This window comes from Camelus bactrianus, chromosome 12 (genome assembly GCF_048773025.1).
Source record: "Camelus bactrianus isolate YW-2024 breed Bactrian camel chromosome 12, ASM4877302v1, whole genome shotgun sequence".
Lineage (NCBI taxonomy): Eukaryota > Metazoa > Chordata > Mammalia > Artiodactyla > Camelidae > Camelus > Camelus bactrianus.
The window spans coordinates 20,099,089-20,123,127 of NC_133550.1; the positions used below are offsets into that span (position 1 = coordinate 20,099,089).

General features: G+C 35.5%; 1 protein-coding gene across 4 annotated transcripts in view; it reads left to right on the plus strand.

Annotated features, from left to right (window-relative positions):
- Window positions 1–24,039, plus strand: part of NELL2 (neural EGFL like 2) — a 288,103-nt gene that overhangs the window by 52,650 nt on the left and 211,414 nt on the right. The window lies entirely within an intron of this gene.

Genomic DNA, 24,039 nt, shown 5'->3' on the forward strand with positions numbered 1-24,039 from the left:
TGAGATAGAGGGTAGGTTTTCTATGATATTAAAAGATCATTTAGACTTGTAAGGGACTTTTCATTTGCTTAATGAGTCAGCAATTATTAAAGGCTCGCCGTGTGCCAGGCACAGTGCTCGGTGTACTCCATGCATTAGTTCATTTTAGCATCAATATTCGATAGTGGTTAAGCGTGCACATCTGGAGATGGACTGCACGCATTCCAGGCGTAGCTCTGAGACTTACTGCTTTGTGACCTTGTGCAAATTACTTATCTCTTCCCAACTTCAGCTTCCTCACCTGTACATTCATATAAAGTGCTTGATAATACGATAGGAAAAATTCCGCAAAAATCTCATTCTACGACAAGATCATTTTCATTACCATTTTACAGATAAGAAAAACAAGCCTTAGAGAGGTTAGGTTGTTAAAGGTCCCCAAGAGTAAGTGCAGGTGGGGTTTGAACGCAGGTAGTGTGATCTGTGCTGTGCCTTCTCGAAGTGTCTATGAGAGGTTCTTTACTAGCTTCTCTTCTGCCTGTTTTTCCACAGCATCACTTACCTAGTTACTGACAGAGTCAGTACCCAAACCCACTTCTTCCGATTCTTTTCTTTCCTTCCAGCTTTACTGAGATGCGCTTGACATGCAGCACTGTGAGTTTAAGGTGTACAGCACAAAAACTTGACGTGCATGCATCATGAAGTGATGCTCACAAGTTTAGTGAACATCCATCATCTCATATAGATACAAAATCAAAGAAATAGGAAAACAATACTCCTTGTGATGAGAACTCTTAGGATTTACTCTCTTAACAGCTCTTATGTATAAGATACAGCAGTGTTAATTATATTTATCACATTGTACATTACACCCCTGTACTTATGTATCGTGTAACTGGAAGTTTGTACTTACTGACTACCTTCAGCCAACCCCCCCCCCCATCCCCTGCCTCTGGGAACCACAAATCTGATTTTTTTTTTCCCTATGAGTTTGTTTGAAGTGTAATGGACCTACAACACTATATTAGTTCCTACTGCACAACATAGTGATTTGCTATTTCCATACATTTCAAAACGATCACCACAGTAAGTCTGGTTAAGATGTCACCAAGCAGAGATAGTACATGGTTATTGACTATATTCCCCACACTGTGCATTTCATACTGGTGACTCACTTATTTTGTCACTGGAAGTTTGTACCTGTTAATCTCCCTCACCTATTTCTATCCTCCCCCAGACCCCATCTCTTCTGGCCACCATCTGTTTGTTCTCTGTATCTATAACTATATTTATGTTTTGTTATGTTTATTTATTGTTTTTCAGATACCACATATTAGTGAAATCATACAGTATTTGTCCTTCTCTGGCGGACTTGTTTCCTCAGTGTAATTCTGACTCGAGTCTGGTGTGTTCACCAGTCCACTGTGATTTCTATAACCTATCACCCTCACAGACCTTGTGTTATGGCTTATATTGTTTTTTCTTCCTGTTACTGTTGCTGAAGTTATCCTTCTCTCCTTAGTCTTATTTGCTCCCATTTCTTAAGTTTTATCATTTCCTGAATACTTACGTATTCTCCGCTTTTTTTTTAACAAAAAAATTTAGGTGGTTTTAGAGGTATCTAAAGGACAATAAGATAAATATAAAATGAAATATGCAAATCAGGGCAAAGAAAAAATAGGAACCCAGTCAGATGATTATTTTGGGGGGGGGTCAGGTAATTAGGTTTATTTATTTATTTTAATGGAGGTACTGGGGATTGAACCCAGGACCTCGTGCACGCTAAGCACGCACTCTACCACTGAGCTGTACCCTCCCTTCCTTGCAGTTAGATGATTCCCAACTAGTCTTGGTTCTGAGACCACAGACATATTTCTCCTATAACTTTCTATGGCAAAATGTTGTGAGTGCTTTTAGAGAAACAAGTTCAGAGGCCCTCATGTCAGCAGGTGGTATCAGGCCACCGTGCACCTTGAAAACGCAAACCTATAGTGATACCCGTATCGTGCATCTAGGTGTGAAGGTGTTTGAGGTAAGACTGTCTTTGAGGCCCTTCGTAGTGTGCACGAAAGTTCCGTACAACCAAGTTTTACTGCTCAAAATGCCAGTAGCACTTCCTATGTGAAACCCTGATAAAATACCATGTCCTTCAGACAACAGTCCATCTAAACTGCTTTCCTCAGTGTAGCTCTTAAGAATAATACTGCATTCAAGTTGGACTTCTCTGATAAATATCCGAATTGCGGCTATTCTTTGTTGGCAATTAAGTGAGAGTCAAGCATTGAACTTCAACAGCAATTGAGTTGGAGGAAATAGTGACATTTTATTATAAAAATTGAGGAGCCCAGCAAAGATACACCTGAACAGAAGGCACCCGCATCTGGCTATAGTGGCTGAAGTGGGCGGTTCCCAAGGGCAGGGCCAAGCTTCTCTTCAGGATGTGGTGTGGGTCCTGCTCTCACATACTAGTGGATGGATCCTCTAGGATGTGGAGGTTTTAATTTATGCTACAGATTTTAAACATGATGCATGGTATTTGTAGTGAATTTTATAAATTAGGAAAATCACAAAGAAGGACGTAAAATCATCTGTATTCTTACTCCTGTACGGATAGTTTCTAATATTTCCAGTTATGAATGTCTTCAAAGTGTGTAGATACGTTATTTAAAAGATTGAATCATACTGTAAATAATATTTTATAGCTTTTAAAACTTTAGCCAAGTGTTTTCATGCTTTTCCTATGCCAATAAATATTCATTTATAATCTATTTGTTAATGACCAAATAGCATTCCATTACTGGAGGCAAGTTAAAACAGGGGTAATCAAATTCTCACATTTGTCATTAAATAAGCCAAACTCACTATCCAAAAAATGTCAAATTTTGATCAGCAGAACTGTCTGGGGTATTCATGAAGATAAACCAGTTTGCAGAATATGTGCCTGGAAAAGTGAATGACTTTATGTGCTTCATGGGATGGTTAGCTATAAATCAGTTAAATGTTGAAACATGCCCATCAAAATAAACAAGGATCTGTCATCCTTTGCTGGCAGTGATTAGGTGCAGGTCCAGCTGTCTGAAGGTCCATCCTGACTCACGAAAGAGCTCTCCCCATGCCGAAGGAAGCACATTTCCTAGTTGCTAGTGAGTTGAGTGAGATCACGGTGCTGCAGCTGACTGCAAGTTCTTGCCTGCGTGGTAGGACGCAGGGCAGCAGGAGGATTAGGCTCTGTGAGTTTGACTGCAGAGTGCCGGCTACTGAACAAACCCTAGGTAACCATCAGTGTTAATTACTGGAGATGATGTGAAACACCCCCCGCCCCCATCAGTCCCTGGCTTCAGTCTCATCTCTGTGCGTATTGATGGGAGTGAGCTATCCTAAGATGTTTGGCTGTCGTGAAGCTTGCTCTGATGCCGAATGAAGCAGGGAGAAGTCTGAGAGATAGAGGCCGTGGGGAAGGTCAGCTCTGGCACTGGGCACTGGCGGAGATGGAGGGAAGTGGTATCATTCTGTAGGAGTAGAAATGCCGAGTACAGTGGCCAGTCTGCTCATCATCTGTGTGTCACCCCCTTCCTTTCTTTCTGCTCGTCCAAATGCCGCACACACTTCAGAACTTCACTCACATCTCCACGAAGCTTTTACTGACCTTTCCCGTTTATGTTCATTTCCTCCTCCACACGGTTTGTAAATTTGGGCCCCTCCTTTTGGCATTCTAACATAACGTCTTGCCTTGTTATTTACATGTTTCACATGTATACATACGTATTAACTGCATAAGAGACATTAAAATATAATTTACTGCCTTCGATCGCAATTGTAATAAGTATTTGTTGAAGGTTTTAAACATTTAAATTGTAATTAAAGAACAAATTAGTAATACATCCTGTAGTTCAAAATTTAAAAGGCACTATAGGATATAAAGGAAAAAAGTCTACCTCTACCCCCGTCCTTGGCCACCTAATTTCTGTCCCGGGGGGGGCAAACCACTATTATTATTAAAGATGCTTTGAAGATAAGAACAGTATAAAGAAGAAGATGTCTCTCAGCCAATCAGCAGTGTCCTGGGGCGGGCTCCTACTGGCTGACCGGAGTTGAAGCTTTGTGAGCTGTCTGACATTACTGTTGTAGCTTGAGGTGGGTCATGGAAATCATCAAATGCTACAAAGCAGAGCTTTTTTTAAAAAAATGTATTTTTATTGATAAATATTCCTTTTAAATGAGCCTTTACTTTTTTCACATTTCTTTTCTTCTGTCTTTCCTAAACAAATGGATAAATGAACAAATATCTGAGAATTGTTTCTCTAGAGAACAAAGAGCCAGGGTTCACCTGCACCACTGCCTGTAGTTCTGACATCTCGAGATAACCACCATAACACTCTGGGGTGCGGCTTTCTAATCCTTTTCCCAGGTGTACTTGTGTTTTTGTGTGAAATTTTTTATGTAGTTGATAACAATTTTTATTAGATTTCTCTTTTTTTGCTGTAAAGGATTGTGCATTAAACTTGCACACCCCATTTCACCTGCTGTGCTGTAGTACAGAATTAGATGCTAAATGAATATTTTGTGGATAAAGAAATGAATGAAAGATCAAGAGAAAGAGCATCATGAGTACATCGGGAATTGTCAATGACATCACAAAGGTTTTACCAGGCTGGAGCAAAGGATCTGGAGAAGGTTCAAACTGCTGTACTGATGCAGGGTGCCTAATCTAGCCTGAATATCATTAGCTCTAGACTGGAGGGTTTCTCTGACTGGTAGCCGCTGCCTCGAAACGACTGTAAGTCAACTTCCTAGAGAATAATGACACCTGTAATGAGCTGTACAGCAGCATCTCGGCCACGGCGTGAAAGCTGGAAACCTAATCACACAACTTTGTTGGACTGGACATACGAGACTAATGGACAGGCTCTGGGTTCTGGGGTGTCTGAAGTGAGCTGAGAGCAAGATGGCAGGAGGAAAGGCAGATATCACAATATCTCAGGATTGGAAAAGGGCTTAAGTCAAATCTTGGTACTGAAACACAGCTTCAGACAAAGTGACATCATTATGAAATGGCCGGGAACCTCACCAGCAGCGCCTCGGTGCGCTGTGAGCAGTCTCATTAGGCCTTCCAACCTGAGATGCTGGTTTCAAATCGTGTTTTGCAAGTCAGGGCTGATACTTAAAAGTGGACTACAGACTTCGCGTGAGCACAGTGAAGAGATTGTTGACTTTCTGTGTGTGTGTAGCCAACACTGTCTTTTACTTTCCTTTTCTGATATTTCATTGTTAGTGCAGAGAAATGCTAACATGAGAATTACCTAGAAACAACAGACAGTTATGTAAAGTAACTATATATGGTACTTTATATCTGAAATCATTAAGACACAGGCAGATCAAAGGAGTCTTCTCATCATTATAGTTTTTTGGCTATTGTGTCTTGAAAGGAAAAAAAATGAAGACCAAAGAAATAATTCTAAGATATTGGTTCACTTATCTATTTGGGCAAGAAATATAGAAGAAGAGAAATAGGAAAACAGTAGAGGCTCATTTGAAAAGCAGAAGTATATTTATGAGTAAAAATGAATGAGAAAATTTCCCCAAATTCTGAAAGAATTTTGTTCTTTTTTTCTTACTTTTACAAATTTGCAATTTCTTCAGGATAAATAAAATCTTTTTGTTGTCCCTTAGAGGTTTGGCACAGCCCCCTAGCGTATGTTCTGTGCTTTATAACACTTCTCTTTACTTAAGATAGTCTTGAGATTTAGGCATATAAATAGATTCTCATGAGGTTATTATTAGGATTTTTTTTGATACCTAAATATTATTTATGCTTCTGACTTTGAATAGTTTTCAAATAGCCTACATGGAAATAATTTGTGGCAGTAGATTTATATATAAATACAAAGTTGTCTTTTGCAGTTGACCATCATCTTCTATATTAATAAACTTGAGGTGAAGTAAATGAGATTTTTTCCTACTTTCTTAGCATTAATTATTGTACATTCTGGGTGAGTAAGAATGTCTTTATGTATGAGGCTGGTGAAATAAGTCTTGATATTTGTGAGTGCTTGCCATATATTAAGCCATTTCTTTCTTGATATTACTAACTAAAAGATAAACTTACTGGCAATATTTGCTTGGCTTAATGGTTCCGAATTAAAAAGATGACTACATATTATGGATAAAATGAACAGACTGACATAGCAGCTACTACACTCTTTAGTTTTTGGTTGCATTTCATAAATAACATTAAGAATAATAGGATTTATAAATTAAAATTTTAAACCCCAATTCTGTATAATTTAAAAAACTTAACTTGTATTTGATTCTCTTGAAGTGTGTTTCTATGTCATTATTTATCTCAAACCACATTGCATCTTTAACGTGTATTTTAATGCCTTATGATTAGAAAAGTTGCAATATGTATTTGCATGTGGTTAAGTGTACGCGTTATCATTACAAGGCGGGCACAGTGAGTTGCTCATCAAAGAAACTCAAAGTTAAGACCCGGCAAGCAAATAGGATTTCTCAGATTACTTGTACGTACCAAGTTTGTATATAGGGGAAGTGATGAAAGGAAGTACACTTTTTTTTTGTTGTAGTATAGTCGGTTTACAATGTTGTGTCAATTTCACGTTTTAATATATAGAGGTTATTTCATGGAGCACAGATCTCTTTCCCTGCTGAAGAAGCAAGGCATTCTTCTCCTTCCTGTCAGCATTCCACTCTTTCTGTAGGGGCAACAGAAAATCCTTTGGTGGCTTCTGCTGCCTCCAGGGATTAACCAGCCATCCCCGCCTGCATCACACATTTAGGGTGTTCACCTCCGCGGACAGAGATGCAGAGGGCCAGGGGTGTGTCTAGGCTCCTTCCTGTTTTGACCTCGTCCACTTACCGGGCCTCAAATATCTTAGACCATTACAAGACCCTTCTGTTGCATCCACATCCGTCTTGTACCTCATTATCTACTTTCTTCACTCCACATGACAGAATACCAATACCTTGGCTGTACTGGCCCATGTAGCTACAAAGATCAGTTCGCTACTAATTTTTTAAGATTTTTTCCTAGCATTAAAAAATATTTCTAATAATTGGAAAAGATTCTAAATACTGCTTTCTTCACTTGAGAATGAAAAGTTTCAGAATGTTATTTTAGTTCTTTTTTTTCCCTTTGATAAGCACTTGTGACTTTATTATTGCCTCTTTCACAACTTTTGATGATGTTGACATGTTTAAATTTTAGGGAACAGTAGCTCTGCCTGATTGCCTTCCAGTGAAAAGCTTCTGACTAAATGATTTACTTACTATCTAATCATGCTTCAAAAAGAATCTTCATGAAATGATACTGAAATGAATGAAGATTTTTTTTTTCAGTCATTAGCCCAGAATTTTTCTAGGATAAATTCCAAGAAATGTAATTTGTTTACTAACTGTTTATAATAGTGTTTTTTTCCTGTATTTCAGAAAAAAAGATTAAAAAAAATACCCAATGTCCAATTAATTACCATCAAGAAATCTTGTACCAATGTAAAGTTCCACAGACCAAGTAGGAGAATGTGAGTTTCCCTGTGGCTAAAACAGCTTTATCACATTAAATAAATCTTTTCCATTTTGAGTCGGGACGTAGTATATTGCATTTCTTTGGTTACTAGTGAGATTGAATTTTAAAAGATAATTTTGCTGTTCATTTTTGCTGTTCCTATACATTCTTTTTATAGGCATTATTTTTCTATTGTTATTTTCTTAATTGTTTATATAATCTTGGCTAATGACTTCCTATGTGTCATCGTTTTTAAATTTTTTATAATTATTTTTTCTGTTTTGCTTCCTGCCCATTAAATTAATTTTAATTGTAATTGTCCTGTAATTTTACATCCTTGAGCTAAAATTATTTCATTTATTCCATCCAGTCCCTCACAATAATCCGGTGAGATAACAACTGTTATTCTCATTTCACAGATGAGATAATTTAGACACAGAGTTTAAATCAGTTGACTTTAAGTTCTCACACTTAGTAAGTGGTAGAGCCAGCCTTTTTACCCAAAGCATTGTCTCTACAGTTCTCTTCTTATTCATGTGTGTTTTTATTATTTAATTGTTATTTCAATGAATTTATTCCTTGTAGATTATTTATTTAAAAATGACTTTTCTCATCTTGAAATCAGTTAGTCTTCCTTTCTTAAAATATATTTTTTACAGATTCCTTTTCATCTAATGCTTGGATTCATCTAAAATTTACTATCAAGTAGGTAAGAAATGAAGCTTTAAACATTTTTTCCAAACAGATAACTGATGATTCCAACATCATTTATTTAACTCTTCCCTCACCCCTCATTTGAAACATCTTTCTTTATCATAAATGCAATCCTATATTTGTATTAAAAATCATTTCTGGGCTCTCTCTGCCATTTCATCAATCAGTCTGTTTATTTTTGTAACAGTAATACAATTACATAAATAGGTTTTTTTATATTATAAATATAGCTTTTCAGTGTACACAGTTTAGAAGTGCAAATGCAAAAAAATTAAAAATCACTGTTCAAATATGATATTATAATATATTGATGTATTCATAGGTGATATTCAAAATATATTGAATAGAGGTGTAAATATAGATATACCTATCCAATTTAGTGTGTGTGTAATTCTGCGTGCTATGAATACACACATACACATATATATAATACTTATTTCCGGAAAGGTTTTACTTATTATAATCTCATCAGCAGTTTAAAGTACCTATGTACCACTTTCTTCAACAGTGACTTTAAAAATTTGCCAATCCAATAGGTGAAAAGCACTTTGTTGGTGAGGTTGAATATTTTCTCATATGTTTACTGGCCATTGATATGTCTTCTTCTGTAAATAGCCTATTTAGATACATTGTCGATTTTTCACATTTTCTTATTGATCTAAGTGACTGTTTAATAAGAATATTAACTCCAATCATCCATATTTTTCATTTGCCTTAAAGTCTTTATGGTGATTTTTGATATGCAAAGTTTTCTTGATATGCAGTGGAAGCAATAATTTCAATCTGTAGAAGGGTGAGGTAATGTTAATGACATGGTGAAGAAAGAATATGTAATTTTCTTCTCAAAGAAAAGAGAAAGCCAATTAGAAAATTCCAGGAAAAGAGTAAAATTTAAAATTTCCTTTGTGAGAAATTCATGGTCTGCTATATAAAATAGAACAAAATTTGACATGAGTTTGGGCACTTTGGGGGGAGTAAGAAAAAATGTCATCTGTTCCTGATGTTATTGGACAGTCTTCTTGGAATGTTGAAGAGTTTGTTTCAGTGAAGGCGAGATTATTATCTCAGCACAAAATTTGACTCTGCAATGAATACTAACACATAGGCATTAATGCAAATACTGCTGATTAGTTTACTATTGATGTTTTAATTTAAGATCTGTAAAGGGTACAATGATACCTTTGTATTTTACCTTCCATCTTAATCTGCCCCACTCTACTCAATGAATAATTTTTTGGTCCTGCCTATTAAGAAAAAGAAGTTGACAACTTGAACTTAGATCTGGGTACGCTCATGTAGTGCATCCAGTAGGTGAAACTGGTGTTCCCATTGCCAGTTACCCAACAGCTCATTCTTTTCTCACATATTTGTAGTGCCAAATGTAGGACCAACTCTTCTTCAGTTCTGAGGTCTGCTTCTGGGCCTTGTATTCTATTCCAGTGATGTGTTTGTACTCCTGCAGTAAGAACCGTACCACTCTGATTACTGTAGTTTTATAAGACTTGCTGTCGTATAGTTCAGGTTTCTACTTTTCCTGTTTGTTCAGAATTTTTTTTGCTACATTTGAAACTTCATTCTTTGGTATAAACTTTAGAATCAATTTGATAAGTTTCATGAAAAAAATTCCATTGGAATTTATATTGTAATTATATCACATTTATAGATTAATATGTGTTAAATTTCCCTGTATTCATTGTTTTAAAATTCAGAGATATGACTTATCTCTCCATTTCCTTTCTTGTCTACTTTTGTCTTCTTTATAATTATCTCCATAAAGGGCATATACATATTGTGTTAATTTTGTTGTTGTTGTTGTTAGGAACCTTACAGTCTGTGCTGTTACTCAGGTGGGATCTTTATTTTCCCATTATATTTTCTAATTTTTAGAAGACTTAGGTTGATATATTACCAGAAAAATCAATTCTGTTTTATATCAAAAGTAGCATCTTCCATAGTATTTAAATTTAAATTGTGCTCTCTTTTGTTTCTGAAAGAAAGTTGAGTTTTTTGGATTCAACTCAGTATAATAAGAACATTTTCAAGATGCCATCAAAGTTCATTTAACTCTCTTTTCTTTGTCTGCCATACCTTGATATGCACTGACATTTCAGTGATCTTTTCCAAGATGAATGCTGAAGGATTGTTGTAATATATTTTAATTCTTTGGTATTAAAACTCTTCTCCTTTTAGTCTTCTGATGTCGGTGTGAAACATCCCAAATGCTCTTTAGGTCTTTGATCAGTCACTTAAAATCATTTTTCAAAGGGTTCATTTGAAAATTTTGATCTTTCTGCATTATCTTTCTTGTTATCTTTCTTATTATCAGGTGACAGGAAATAGAATTCAGCTTATTTGTAACTTGTTTTGTTATTTCTTGTAGTTGTGGTAAAGCCTGTACCTTTTCAAAGTCCATGCAAAATATTATTTTGGCATCCTTATTGACATGGGGTTTCTGTTATCTCCATTACGTGAGAAGTCTTACTTCCCTGTCTATTGTGTACACACTTGAATTCCACTGATCTTGGCAGGGGGTCATATTTTTGTGGTTGAAATGATGTATTGATGTATTTCATAATAGTTGAATAAAAGTCTTTCATATTTTGCTTCTTCTTTTTAGTGATTTTTTTTCCATTGAGCATTTTGAAAGGAGGAGACGATTGACATGCTGTCATGTTTCCTTTGTACTTTAACCTTTGATTATTTGAAACTCTAGGTGGTCTAAAAATTATGTCTGTTTATTATTGAGGATGCTGGGTGCACCACAGAACACATGAATCCCTGAATATTTTGGCTTAAATCCATTTAGTTTAGCCAATAAAAATACCCTGAGCAGCACCAAAAGGGAAGTAAGACGTGTTTTGAGGAAACAATTTACTTTGCAAATGACTTAAACTATGCACTTTGACGGGCTGAGCATTATATTTAAAATATTTTTGCTAATACGACATCTGAAAAATGGCCATCATTTCTAAAATTTACCGATCTTTGAATATTAGTGAATTTGTACTTTTTTATATACTTGTTAGTAAGTTGCTAGCATCTCTGAGACTTGATGAATAGTTTCTAAATATCCTTTTCCATGTTTACATGGAAGTCTTGCCATTTTTCTTACTTATTTGTAAGAATGCCTTATCTGTTGAGAATGTCAGCTCACTGTCAGTTGTATGCAGGAGAGTTCCCACTTTAATGATTGCTTTCAATTAAAAACTTTTTGGAAATAATTTCAAACCTACAAATTTACAAATTTCAAACCTACAAATTTACAAAGACAGGACACAGAACTCCCACATCTTCTCTTACCAGATTCCTAATTGATAACATTTTTAGCTCAATTGCTCCGTATCACCTTCTATCTCTTATTCCAGTGTACCTTTCACTGACAATATACCCTTATCACCTTAAAAACCCTAGTGTGTACTTTCTTAAAAAACAGAAAAAAGAACACTCTCCCTGTGTAAGCATCATAGACATTCCAGTCAGGAAGTTGACATTGACACCACAAAATCATTCAATCTTCAGACCCCACTGAAATTTCACCAACTATATAAACAATGTCTCTTTAAAATTTTTTTATTGAGGTATAGTCAATTTACAATGTTGTGTTAATTTCTGGTGTACAGCATAGTAATTCAGTTATATATATATATTCTTTTTTAATATTCTTTTCCATTATAGGCTATTACAAGTTATTCAATATAGTTTCCTGTGCTATACAGTAGGACCTTGTTGTTTATCTATTTTATATATAGTAATTAGTATCTGCAAATCTCAAACTCCCAATTTATCCCTCCCTATCTCCCTTCCCCCTGGTAACTGTAAGTCTGTTTTCTATGTTTGTGAGTCTGTTTCTGCTTTGTAAATAAGTTTGTCTTTGTTTTTTAGATTCTACATATAAGTGATATCATATGGTATTTTTCTTTCTCTTTCTGGTTTAATTCACTTCATATGACAATGTCCAGGTCCATCCTTGTTGTTGTAAATGACATTATTTTACTATTTTTTTTTTATGGCTGAGCAGAATTCCATTGTATAAATATACCACAACTTCTTTATCTAGTCATCTGTTGATGGACATTTAGGTTGCTTCCATATCTTGGCTATTGTAAATAGTGCTGCTGTGAACATTGGGTGCATGTATCTTTTCAAATTAGAGTTTTCTCCAGATATATGCCCAGGAGTGGGGATTGCTAGATCACAGGGTAACTCTATTTTCAGTTTTTTAAGGAATCTCCGTACTGTTTTCCGTAATGGCTGTACCAAACTATATTCCCACCAGCAGTGTAGGAGGGCCCCCTTTTCTCCACACCCTCTTCAGCATTTATTGTTTGTGGACTTTTTAATGATGGCCATTCTGACTGGTGTGAGGTGATACACCTCTTTCTTCCTTCTTGGTCTGTGATTCCATTTTTGAACACATGTTGCATTTGGTTGTCACATCTTATCTCCTTCAACCTGGAATAGCTCCAGTCTTTCCCTGGTTTTAGCATACTTTATGGTCTCAGAAGTATAGTCATTTCATTCCATATTATCACTCTCAATCTGGATCCATCTGATATTTCCTCATCACTCAGGCCATGCATTCTTGTGAGGAATACAGCAGAAATGATGTTGACCACATCTGGAGGTATACTATGTCAATACATTCTACCATTGATGATATTAATGTTGGTCACCTGGTCAAATTGGTGATCCACCAGCTTCTACAGTATTTTTCCCTTTGATTTTGATTAGTATTTTATGGGGAGATAGTTCAATTTTATTCCAATATTCTGTTCCTCATCAGACCTTCACTCACCTGCTTTAATATCCACTGACTGTTCCCACCTGTATCAGATACAATTGCTTCTTAGTGACATGAGTAAAGTGATAAAATGGAAAATTGAACTCATTCTAACTCAGATTCATTTTTTGTACTGTCAAAAACTTGAGGAACACATGTCATGTAAAATATATCCCTAAAAATGGTAATTCAAACTTTATTGCATCTCATTTTAAGTGCATATCAGCAGTCACTATGTAAGGCATTTTTAAGTTAACTACTGTATTTTTCTTTAATTAAAATTATTCATCTATACTGAATGAAATTTGGAGAAAATCATATCTCATTTCCATACAGATGATCTGCCTAACTTTTCTACCTTTGTCTTTATAGCTTTATATATAGTGTTGCATTTATTGAACCAAAATTCACAGATATTTATAAAAACAAGATCAGAGTGTAGATAAGTTATATTTCCGGGCAAATTTTGCTGAGGGGCTTTTACATTTAGCCTTCTGTGACATCTAATTATTGAATTTTCACTTTTTGACATTTCTAATGGTTAAAAATGCATGTATTCTTCATTAAAAAAATTGATTATTTTCCATTAACCAGTAACTGAAATAAATAAATGACAAAATCTTTGTATTCTCCAATTTGTCAGAATCCAAGGTCTAATGCAGGAGTTTTGTTCAATCAGAGTGAGAAAAATTTGCTTATGTTTAAGCTCTCCATTTGTAACTAGATTTGATAGTGTAGAGTAATAAGAACTAATAAATATGAAAACAGTATAAAAATGTATGGTGATGTAATATAAAGTCTTGGCAGAAATGGAGAAATCCTAGACATGAAAAAAGAAGGCCTACATTTACAGCAGATTATCATCCAGGGGAGTGTCCGCTCAGGAAGGTGATGAAATGGGAAGCTCTTTGAGGGCCTGGACGTGGTCTCTTTTCCCAGCATTCTTCGTGCCTGGCACAGTGCCTACGGTCAAGATGGCTGGTAGATATTTGAGGAGGGACCGAACGAGAAGTGCAGAGCACCTGCTGATACTCGGTCTCGGGTTCTGGTTGATTTCTTAGGTTCATTGAAATGTTTTCTCTGCATTATAAGGATGAACACTTTACGAGGTTCCTACCTTGCGTCGTGTAGTCCCCTAAATACCTGACATGGATTAATCTCGTTAAACGTGCGTCACCATCTTGGAGGTAGATACCATTATTATCCCTATTTTCCAGATAAGGAAATGGGGCCATGAGGGTTTGTCTTATGTCCAAGGTTACAGTAAGTGGCAGAATCAACATTTGAACCAGGCTGCCTGGCTCCAGGGCCCGTTCTCCTAACCACTACTTGACAACTTCTCTATGTTTTAGAGCAGTCCCATGGCCTTTCTACTTCCCTCAAAACCCGAGAACTCTATTGACAGGGTTAACACTCTTGCTTTCTGTTGAAGACAACAATCATATATTTTCCCTCTATTTAACTTTTTTGTTATCCTAAAATTTTTTATCTAGAAATTTTCTTTCTTAAAATTTACTGCTTTATTTCAATGGCATCATCATGGCCTGCTGAGGCTGACACAGTATAAATAAAGCCCTGGTGGCCTGATGGTTGGGAAAAATATTTTTTAAATTTTTAATTGCTTCTTCATAAAAAGTTTATGCTAAAACTTAAACATAAGATTCCTACCTTTTTAAGATTTCTATAATAGCTAGAATTTGGGGCCAGACTGGATCTATTTTCTTTAGTTAGTGGTGTTCTGTACCCATTTCAATTGGGAATGCTTGAAGTAATAGGCTCACTGAGAGCGAAATGTCACCTCAGTGGGTGACCCATGAATCCTGTTGCCTTACTCCTTGGCTCTTATTTATTTTGAACAATAGAGGAGACATGATGACCCATGAAGCATGTCAGAAAACAAACGCTGCAGTGTTGACAGCTTACTCTCCCCTGTGACTAATTCCTTCCTTTCAAATGCAGCCTGCCTAGAACGTCTAGCTGTCTTACATGCATCAGTGCTTTTCCTTTATTGTCTGCCCATAGTTTCAGAATGTGTTACATATAAAGCTGCCTGAAATTCCTACACAGGCCAACCTCTATTGGCCCAAGGAAGTCCTATCGATTTTTTTAGGACCTTAGGAAAGCAAAATGTTAATTTAAGGGGAAGATTTGAAACCAAATAAAATACTGCATGAAATCAAAGTTCATTGAGGGTCTTGGGGGGTCACTTAGTCGCTTCAGATAGTTGTGTTCCTAAAAGCATCATAAATCACTTTTTAGGTGAAGGTGAAGATGAAAAGTTGCCATCTTGGGAATATAATTTTCTTCCAAAATATTGTTTCTTGTTTATTCTTTAAAATAGTGCAGTTGCATGCTTGCCTTAATACACTTGTAAAGCCACTTAAGTATCTGGAAATTGAAGAGAACGTTGACATATTCTCTTGGGAATACATATATTTATATATATATATATAATATATATATATAAAATAAATATATAAATATATATATATATAAAATAAATAAATAAATAAATATATAATTATATATATATATATATATATATATATAATTTTTCATCTAGAAATATTTTTTCTTAAAATTTACTTCTTTATTTCAATAGCACCATCATGGCCTGTTGCAGTTGATGCAGTATAAATAACACCACTGTGGCATGCATGATTGAGAAAAATATTTTTTCTTTTAATTTATATATATATATATATATATATATATATATATATAAATTATATATATATATATATATATATAAATACACACTCACACAAACACAAATCCCAATTCATGCAAAACTACAATAATACTTAATTTGTTTGTAAATGTATATGAATTTTAAGAGATCACCAAGTTCTTTCCTTCAGGCTGACTTAAATCATTCTAACAAGTAAAACTACATACAGAAAAGATGAATTTATTTTCCTTTTAACAAAAGAGTTTGACCTATATAGCCAAATTCAGAAATTAAAAAATGGCATAATACTGATTTTTTTAAAGTAAAATTAAGCACAGAATATCTTATGCACTAGGTGATCAAGTAACTAATGATTCCTCAGTAAGCATGTTACTGTCTTCTTACTTATCTACGTGTATATATATTTATAGATCCTTTCATATTAAAGTGGATGTGTTCTGAGAATTTGATGTGCAAAATATAATTTCTATATTTTTTGAACCCTACTTGACCATTAACATCCATCATGGATGGTTCCCCAAATCCAGGGATAATTCACTCTACTTCCTTCCTGCAGAAATAGAATTACATATACCCAGTCAGGGAAGAAATTTATGTTTTTATATAGGTCTTTAAAAATAACTCTTCTGTAGGAGTTTCACCTTTAAGTTCAAATGAAGTGATACCTCAGTTGATAAATCCCTTGAGATCAAATGTATTTCATTACTTAACTATATTAAACACACACACATATGCGCGCGCACACACACACACACAACTCCTTAAAGTCTTTTAACACAGAACTGCTGATGCTTATATGTAAATCACCAGATCTTCTAATTTTCCTCTTAATATGTTAATCTGAGTTGTATAGAAAAAAGTATGACCATTTCTGAAATGAGAAGAATGTTATATATTATATAGTATGGGGATAGTACGTTGGAAAAGTTTTAGAAAGAAGGAAAGAATGCAGTGACCCTTTCTCAACCTACCACACTTCAGTGTAAACCCCTCTTGGAGAGTTAGTGAAGGGTGAGACTTTACCTTCCTTTCAAGTATCATTAACATCTTCACATTGGAACAAGGACCAGAGGCAGAATAGGTTTGGAGATGCTTTCAGGAGTGGGATGGGATGAATCTAGTCTCCCAGTAGACACCCTGAGTTCTCAGGGAGTGACGGTCTTATTGTACATAGCCTGTACTCATAGGTCGTAAATATAAGTTGAGAATCATTGCAAAGGTCTCCTTTTTCCCATATGGATATTAATTGATGCTCCCCAGTTTTTTTAAACAACCATTATTTTCTCTAAGAATTATAGTCACTTTTGCTATAATCAGCTGAACCTATATGTATGGGCCTGTTTCTAAGCTATCTGTATGGCCCTGTTAGTCCGTATTTCTATTGCAGGTTTAACTACTGTGGTTTTATAATAATTTTAGATATGGTAGCATAAACCCTCCAAATTTTGTTGTTGTTCTTCAAGAATATCTTGGATATACTTGCATTTTTCACATTTTATACATGCTTGTAATTCTAGAGTCAGCTTGATTTTTGGTTGGAATCTCATTAAACTACATTTAAATTTGAGGGATGATTTATGTATCTCCATTAGAGATTTTAAAATTTCTTTCAGTAAGATTTCATGTAACATTTTATTTCATTTATTTTATAGAGTTATTGCACGTTTTCTGTTAAATTTATTCTGGGGTATGTGATGTTTTGATGTTAATTTAATTGGTGCATTTTAAATTTTATTTTCTAGTTGTTAGCAATACAAGTGAGTTTTGCACATTAATCTTCCAGTGATCTTTGTCAAATTAATTCATAATTCATTATTATTCATTTATTCATGAATTCATTTATTATTTATTATAATATTGACTACCAATAACAGTGATAGTTCTTTCTTTTCAATTCTCATACATTTAAGATTTTTTCCTTTCTTTTTTGCCCTGGCTATTCAATTCAATATGGAATAAATATGGAGTAAAAGTGTGCTAGCATCTTAATCTTCCCAATCTCGTGGGGAATGCTTTTGATATTCCATCTTTAAATACGATGTTTGCCATAGTTATTATTGTTATTTTTGTTTATTTGTAGATTATTCATCTCATGTAAAGCAACTTTAGTTTTATTCAAGCCAAAAACTATGAAGTGTTCCTTGATTCTCTCACACTGCACATTGAATTCTAAGAAAATCTTTTTTCAGTTAAAGAAGAGTTGATTTACAATGTTGTGTTAGTTTCAGGTATATCGCAAAGTGATTCAGTTATACATATATATGTGTATATGTTCTTTTTCAGATTCTTTTCAATTATGAGGTTATTATAAGATATTGAATGCAGTTCACTGTGCTATACAGTGGATCCTTGTTGTTTATTATATATACAGTAGTGTGTATCTGTTAATCCCCAACTCCTAATTTATCCCTCCTCACCTTTCCCCTTTGGTAACCATAAGTTTGTTTTCTATGTCTGTGAGTCTATTTCTGTTTTGTAAACAAGTTCATTTATATCATTTTTTAGATTCCACATGTAAGTGATATCATGTAATATTTGTCTTTCTCTGCTTGACTCACTTTACTTAGTATGATAATTTCTAGCAGTCCAACCTCCCCAGTTAGTCTTCCTCAACCTTGCGCGTGCCGGTGTGTTCTTCTGTTCATTCTTGATAAAGCAGGGGAGACTCATCTTCTCTGAGTCTGCCACTTCTTAGTACTCTTTCTCTCCAGTCTTTTTCTAATTTCTACCTGCCTGGTCTCAGTCACAACTAAGTGAATTGAGGTTATGAGAGGACCTGGCATTCAGTAGATTTCCAACAACTCATTTCAGCTCCTTGACTTTTGTGAGTGCCCCGTGCTGTGGAGTGAGTACTCCCTTATTATCAGTGCTTTATCATATCTGTTCTTTCTCCATCCTTGTACAAGACCTTTCTCAAAGTGATAGTTTAAAAATACCCACGATGCCACTAAATTCTCCTCCCCTCCAGGATCATAGCTCAAAGTGTTGTTTCTTAGAACATTTTTGTGTCATGATGGCCTCATCATTAGTAGTAATAAATTACCTCCATTTCATGAACGGCCATTTTTCCTTTTATTTTATTGTAAACACAATTATCTGGGGTAATAAGATGGAGAGGTTGTTATTCAAGCTGTCATGTTCGATCCCAGGGCTTCAATCATGAATCAGTTCCATTTGCTACCGATCTTTCCCCTTGGTGATATAATTTTGGCTCCTGGTTATATTATTTATGAAGAAGCTTTTTTATCCTCACTGATCTAGCTACATCCCTCTCCTTGCAGCAAGAATTTCATAGTAGTATTATTTTTAGTTTTGAAATAGCTAAACTTAATTTTCTGTTAATAATGTGCTTCTTGTTGAGGCTCTCTAAGCTTCAGTGTTATTTGGCCTTATTCATTGTCATATTCTCAGTGCCCATAGTAAATATTCGCTGGAATAGATGAACGAATAAGGCACAGTTTAGAAAATAGTCTTCCTTTTATGGTTTAAGAGAAGGAAGGTCTTTGTTTTATAAAAATGAAATGATCGACCCTATGAAGTCATGAATTATTGGTCACCAGATGAATTCAAACAAACTAGATGACCATTTGATGGGAATATCAGAGATGAGATTCAAGCTTCGTTACTTGGGTAGATTCTCATTAAATTACTTTCTGTCTGATATTCATGCTGAAGTTAAAATCAACCTTGAAATTACAGGTGTTTAAATAACATGCAGAAATATGTCATAGGAAATAGAAACATAATCATAACCTGTGTGGAGTGCTTACTCTATCAGGACTGTGCAAAGTAAGTACTTGTAACTCTTACTTCATTTGTAAAATGACCGTATAAGATCATCAACTCTTTTTTTTTTTTTAACATTTTTTAAATTGTGTTATAGTCATTTTACAATGTTGTGTCAAATTCCAGTGTAGAGCACAATTTTTCACTTATACATGAACATACATATATTCATTGTCACATTTTTTTTTTCACTGTGAAGGTCGCAGCTCTTATTACCCCTATTTGATAAGGAAAGAAACAGACTTGGAGAAGATTTTTAACTTGTCCTGTTGATGAACTGTGGAGACAGGAGTAAGACTCTGAGATCTTTTAATTTGCTACATTATACAGCCTTGCTGATGACCAAATACCATTGAAAACAAATGAACAAAAATAGAATCAATATGATTCTAATGAGGGATGCCCAAGACGATCTCTTTTACTCCCCTCTCTTCCATCTTTCTCAGTATTTGAGGGCATCATTGGAAAAGGCGAGGTGAAACAGCCATATTAGACGAACGCAGCCGCCTAACACACAATAATTCTGGCCGTACTACTGGACTTCACGTTTCATGTTTTACTTGTTATTCTACAGCCAACATAATGCTGTCAGCCAGTTTCTATGAAAGTGCAATAATCTTCTGTCTTGCCTGTAACTTATACCTCTCAGTTTCTCCATTTTTTCAACTAAAAAAATGTTTTCTAGAGGCAGTGGGTATAGCTCAGTGGTAGAGTGCACGCTTAGCATGCATGAGGTCCTAGTACTTCCCTTAAAAATGTATTCAAATTGCTTGTTGTTCACAGAATTGGCTATAAGGAAGCTGGACTTTATAAATGATGCCTGTTTGGGATTATTGACAAATAATACAAATAGTTACCATTTACTGAGTGCTCATTTTGTTTCAGACGCCATGCTTTATATGGATTGTCACGTTGAATCCTTATTTTACAGATGAGGAAACTGAGGCAGTGAGAGGTCAGGTCATAGGTAGTAGCTAGAGGCGGAGCTGATTTTTCGATTCCAAAGCTTGTGCATGTGACTCCTTTGCAACTGTACCAGCTGTGAACCACAGTAAGAATGCATCTGGCACTAAAAGTGCATGTGGCTTTTCTTCAGGTGATGAATTTACACCTGGATTATGGCTTAATGTTCTGAGATGATCTGATCATTTTTCTATGTAGGTTCAATTTAAGGCAGCAGAAAAATTCTCATTTCCTGTTGCATGCAACCTTTTCGTCAGATGAGACATGACCTTATTTTTAATCCTTTGATCTTGAGTTATGAAGGAGGTTGTTAAAATGAATGATGTCCTGCCACCATTGCCTCTTTCTCTGAAGCCTAATCTTAGTTTATATTTCTGCCATTGCAAAGGATATTTGATTAACAAGGGCATCAATTATGATAAAGGGTGAACTTTATTTCTGGTTTTAGTTACCTCTCAAAATTATGAATAACAAATCAGGGAGACATGATATGTTGCAGTGTGACAAATTATCTTCTTGGGATTTGAAATGTGATTTTAATTTAAGATAGTAAATGCTCATTAAACCTAAAAGGGGGAAATAAAGGGCAATGCAGAGAAGGTTAAAAATCACACATGATTCTACCACTCAATAGCTTTTAAAAATGTTGATACATTTTATTCCAATTATGTATTTTCCCCGTGTGCACAATTGTAATGTATTAATTAGGGTTCTGGCTCGTAAGGGGACTTTGGAGGGGGTGGGTGGGGAGGGCAGTTTAACAGAACTGATAGGAGGCTTGGGGCACCTGCGTTTGGAGCAGGCAATAACCAAAGGCAGCCCTGGTGGACTAGCAAACGAGAAGCAAGATGCAGAGTGACCTCAGTATAGCTGACTGCGATGCTGCTGCCCTGCCACCATGCAGGGGTCCCTCCTCCTTCCCTTCCCTGCTGTGCTGCATCCGGATACCCAGTCTGGAAGAAGAGTATCAGGTTGCTGGGATGTGTCGTGGGCCTGCCTGTGGCTGTACCACCAGGAAGGAAGAGACAAAATTTGACCTTGGCTTTTTGAAATGAAAAAGATAGCTGACATGTTTTGTGTGTGTCAAGTAGTGCTCTAAGTGCTTTCTTAACTCATTCCAATCCTCCCAGAAGGCCTCTGAGGCAAGTACAGTTCATATCCCTGTTTTGCAGTTGAGTAATCTGACGAGGCACAGAGAGGTGACGCGGCTTGCCACTGCTAGGAAGGCTGCCAGGATGTGAACCAGGAGGTCAGACTTTAAGGCTTGGGGGCTTAACCACACTGATCTGCTGAGCTTTGGGGTGAGGGGAGGGGTGAGGAGGTCCAGGCCTGCCTCTCACTGAGATGCCGCCCAGTGGGGTACAGGTGGAGTTCTGGAGATGAATGTAACTGTTAATAGATAAAAGATTCATTGAAATATGCCTAGTGTTCATCACAGATACTTTTAAACGTATAATTATGCAATAATCATATTTTCCTGTAATGTGATGTTTTTGTATGATTTTGTGCATCTTAATAGTGACTGGTTTTGAAGATTTGGATTGACTTCTTTCAACCTGATTTCCCTTCTTTTAATGAGAGCTAGTAGTTATTGAATACTAACCACATGCCAGGCACACCTCTAAGTGTTTTATATCATTATTTTTTTCTTCACTGAATGTGTTTTGTGGATGACTTATCTATTTCATTTCATTGAAAAAGAACAAGTGAATGATGCTAATACAAATGTAACTTTTAGTAAAATATTTAACTTCTGAAGGGTTGTTCTTTTTGGGGAGCCTTGTGTCAGCCTCTTTGTTATCAAAGGATGCTGTTAGTGCCTCAAGTTTAGGACTCCAATACAGGAGACATTTCTAATACTGTCCAGAGGAGGAGACCTGACCGACAACAGTGCTAAGGTTCTTGCCTCCGTGTGTTAAGAATTGTAGTTACAGAACAATGGGGCGATGTGTTTGCAGGTGTTTTTTTTAAATGCAAACACCTCTCCATCATTATAGATTTCACTAGTTGAGTTGATTAAATTATGAATACTTATTATCAAATAATAAGACAGAAAGGATTCTCTGATTGGTATCTTCTGGATCTAAACCCAAACAAGTTGGTGTTCTATTTATCCTTAATAAGTTCTTTGGTGTTCTATTTATCCTTAATAAGTTCTAAACATGATTTATATTCTTGACTACTTAGTTTATTATTTTAACTTAAAATAGAACTTTTACTACATATGTGTTTGCATATATTATATTAAAGAAGTAATACATAATTAATAAAGAACATTCAAGGTTGTAAAAATATTTGAGAAGGTTCTTCACATCCTTTTCCCCTAAATTCACTCCTTTGAGGTGACGACGGTTAACGTTTTGGCACATATTTTGATCTTTTTTCTAAACACACACACACAGTTTTGTCAAACTAAATGGGATTCAGTAGAGCTTTTTTTAGTTTACTTGATAGTTAACTTTGGCATTGTTTCATGTCAGAACCTCATTCTTTCAGCGAGTAGCATAGTGTTCCAGAATATGGATGTGTTATAATTCCCCTGTGAGCAGAAACTCGGTATTATATCAGATTTTCACAATTTCAAGTCTGCAGTGAGTACCTTCTGCATACATCATTGTTAATTTGTGCTGTTAATTGCAGGCTAGAATTGGAATTGCTGATTTAAAGAGTATGCACATTTAATGTGTTCATAGTTTTATCAGATTGCCTTTCAAGAAGTCCTTGTCAATTAATTTGACCACAAATAGTGGATCAGAGTGCTTATCCCCACATTCCTATTGACACTGGGTATCATTAATCATTTTGATTATTGCTAATCTAATGGGTGAATCCACTGAGTTGCTTTTTTATTGATTTGTGGGTGTTCTTTATGTATTGTGAACATTAACTTTTGATATGTATACATTTCATCTTGTCTTACAGAATGTCATTTGTTGTCTTAATTTTATTTATAGTATCTTTTCCATTGAGAAATTTCAAAATTTTTTGTACTTAAAATGTAGTTAATTTATATTTTATTTTATGGTTTCTGCTTTATTCTAATTTCTTCTCTCTTCCAATTATGGTTAATTTCCTTCTTCTGCAGGATTATTTCCAGTATTTTATTTCTTACCAGTTAAAATACAGAAAGACTTTCCTTGATATCATGTCTTTCAGAAGCTATCTTCCCATTTCTCCCGAAGTGTCTGTACTTGTCTCTGATTTATCTCTGCCCACGCTTTCTCGAACCTACTTCAAGTAGGCTTTCTTCTCTGAGGTTTTCTGAAATAGCGTTAGGGTCACCAAACATCTCTGTTTTACTAAATCCAGTGGTTGAGCCTTCATCTTACTTGACCTGTTAGCGGCGTTTGATTGATGCAGTTGACTGCTCCCTCTTTCTCGAGGCGTCTTCTTCATCTCTCGGCCTTTAGGACATGACTTGCCCTTTTTTCTCCTCTAATTTCATGGCCTATGTTTGCCTTTGCTGGTTCCTCCTCAAAATATTTTCTCCATGTTTCAGACTCTTATTGTTTGTTTTACAGTAGAATGTTTGGTAGCACTTACTGAGAGGAATAGGAAAAGTACATCTGATTCATCTTTCTGGAAACAGAGGTCCTGCCAATC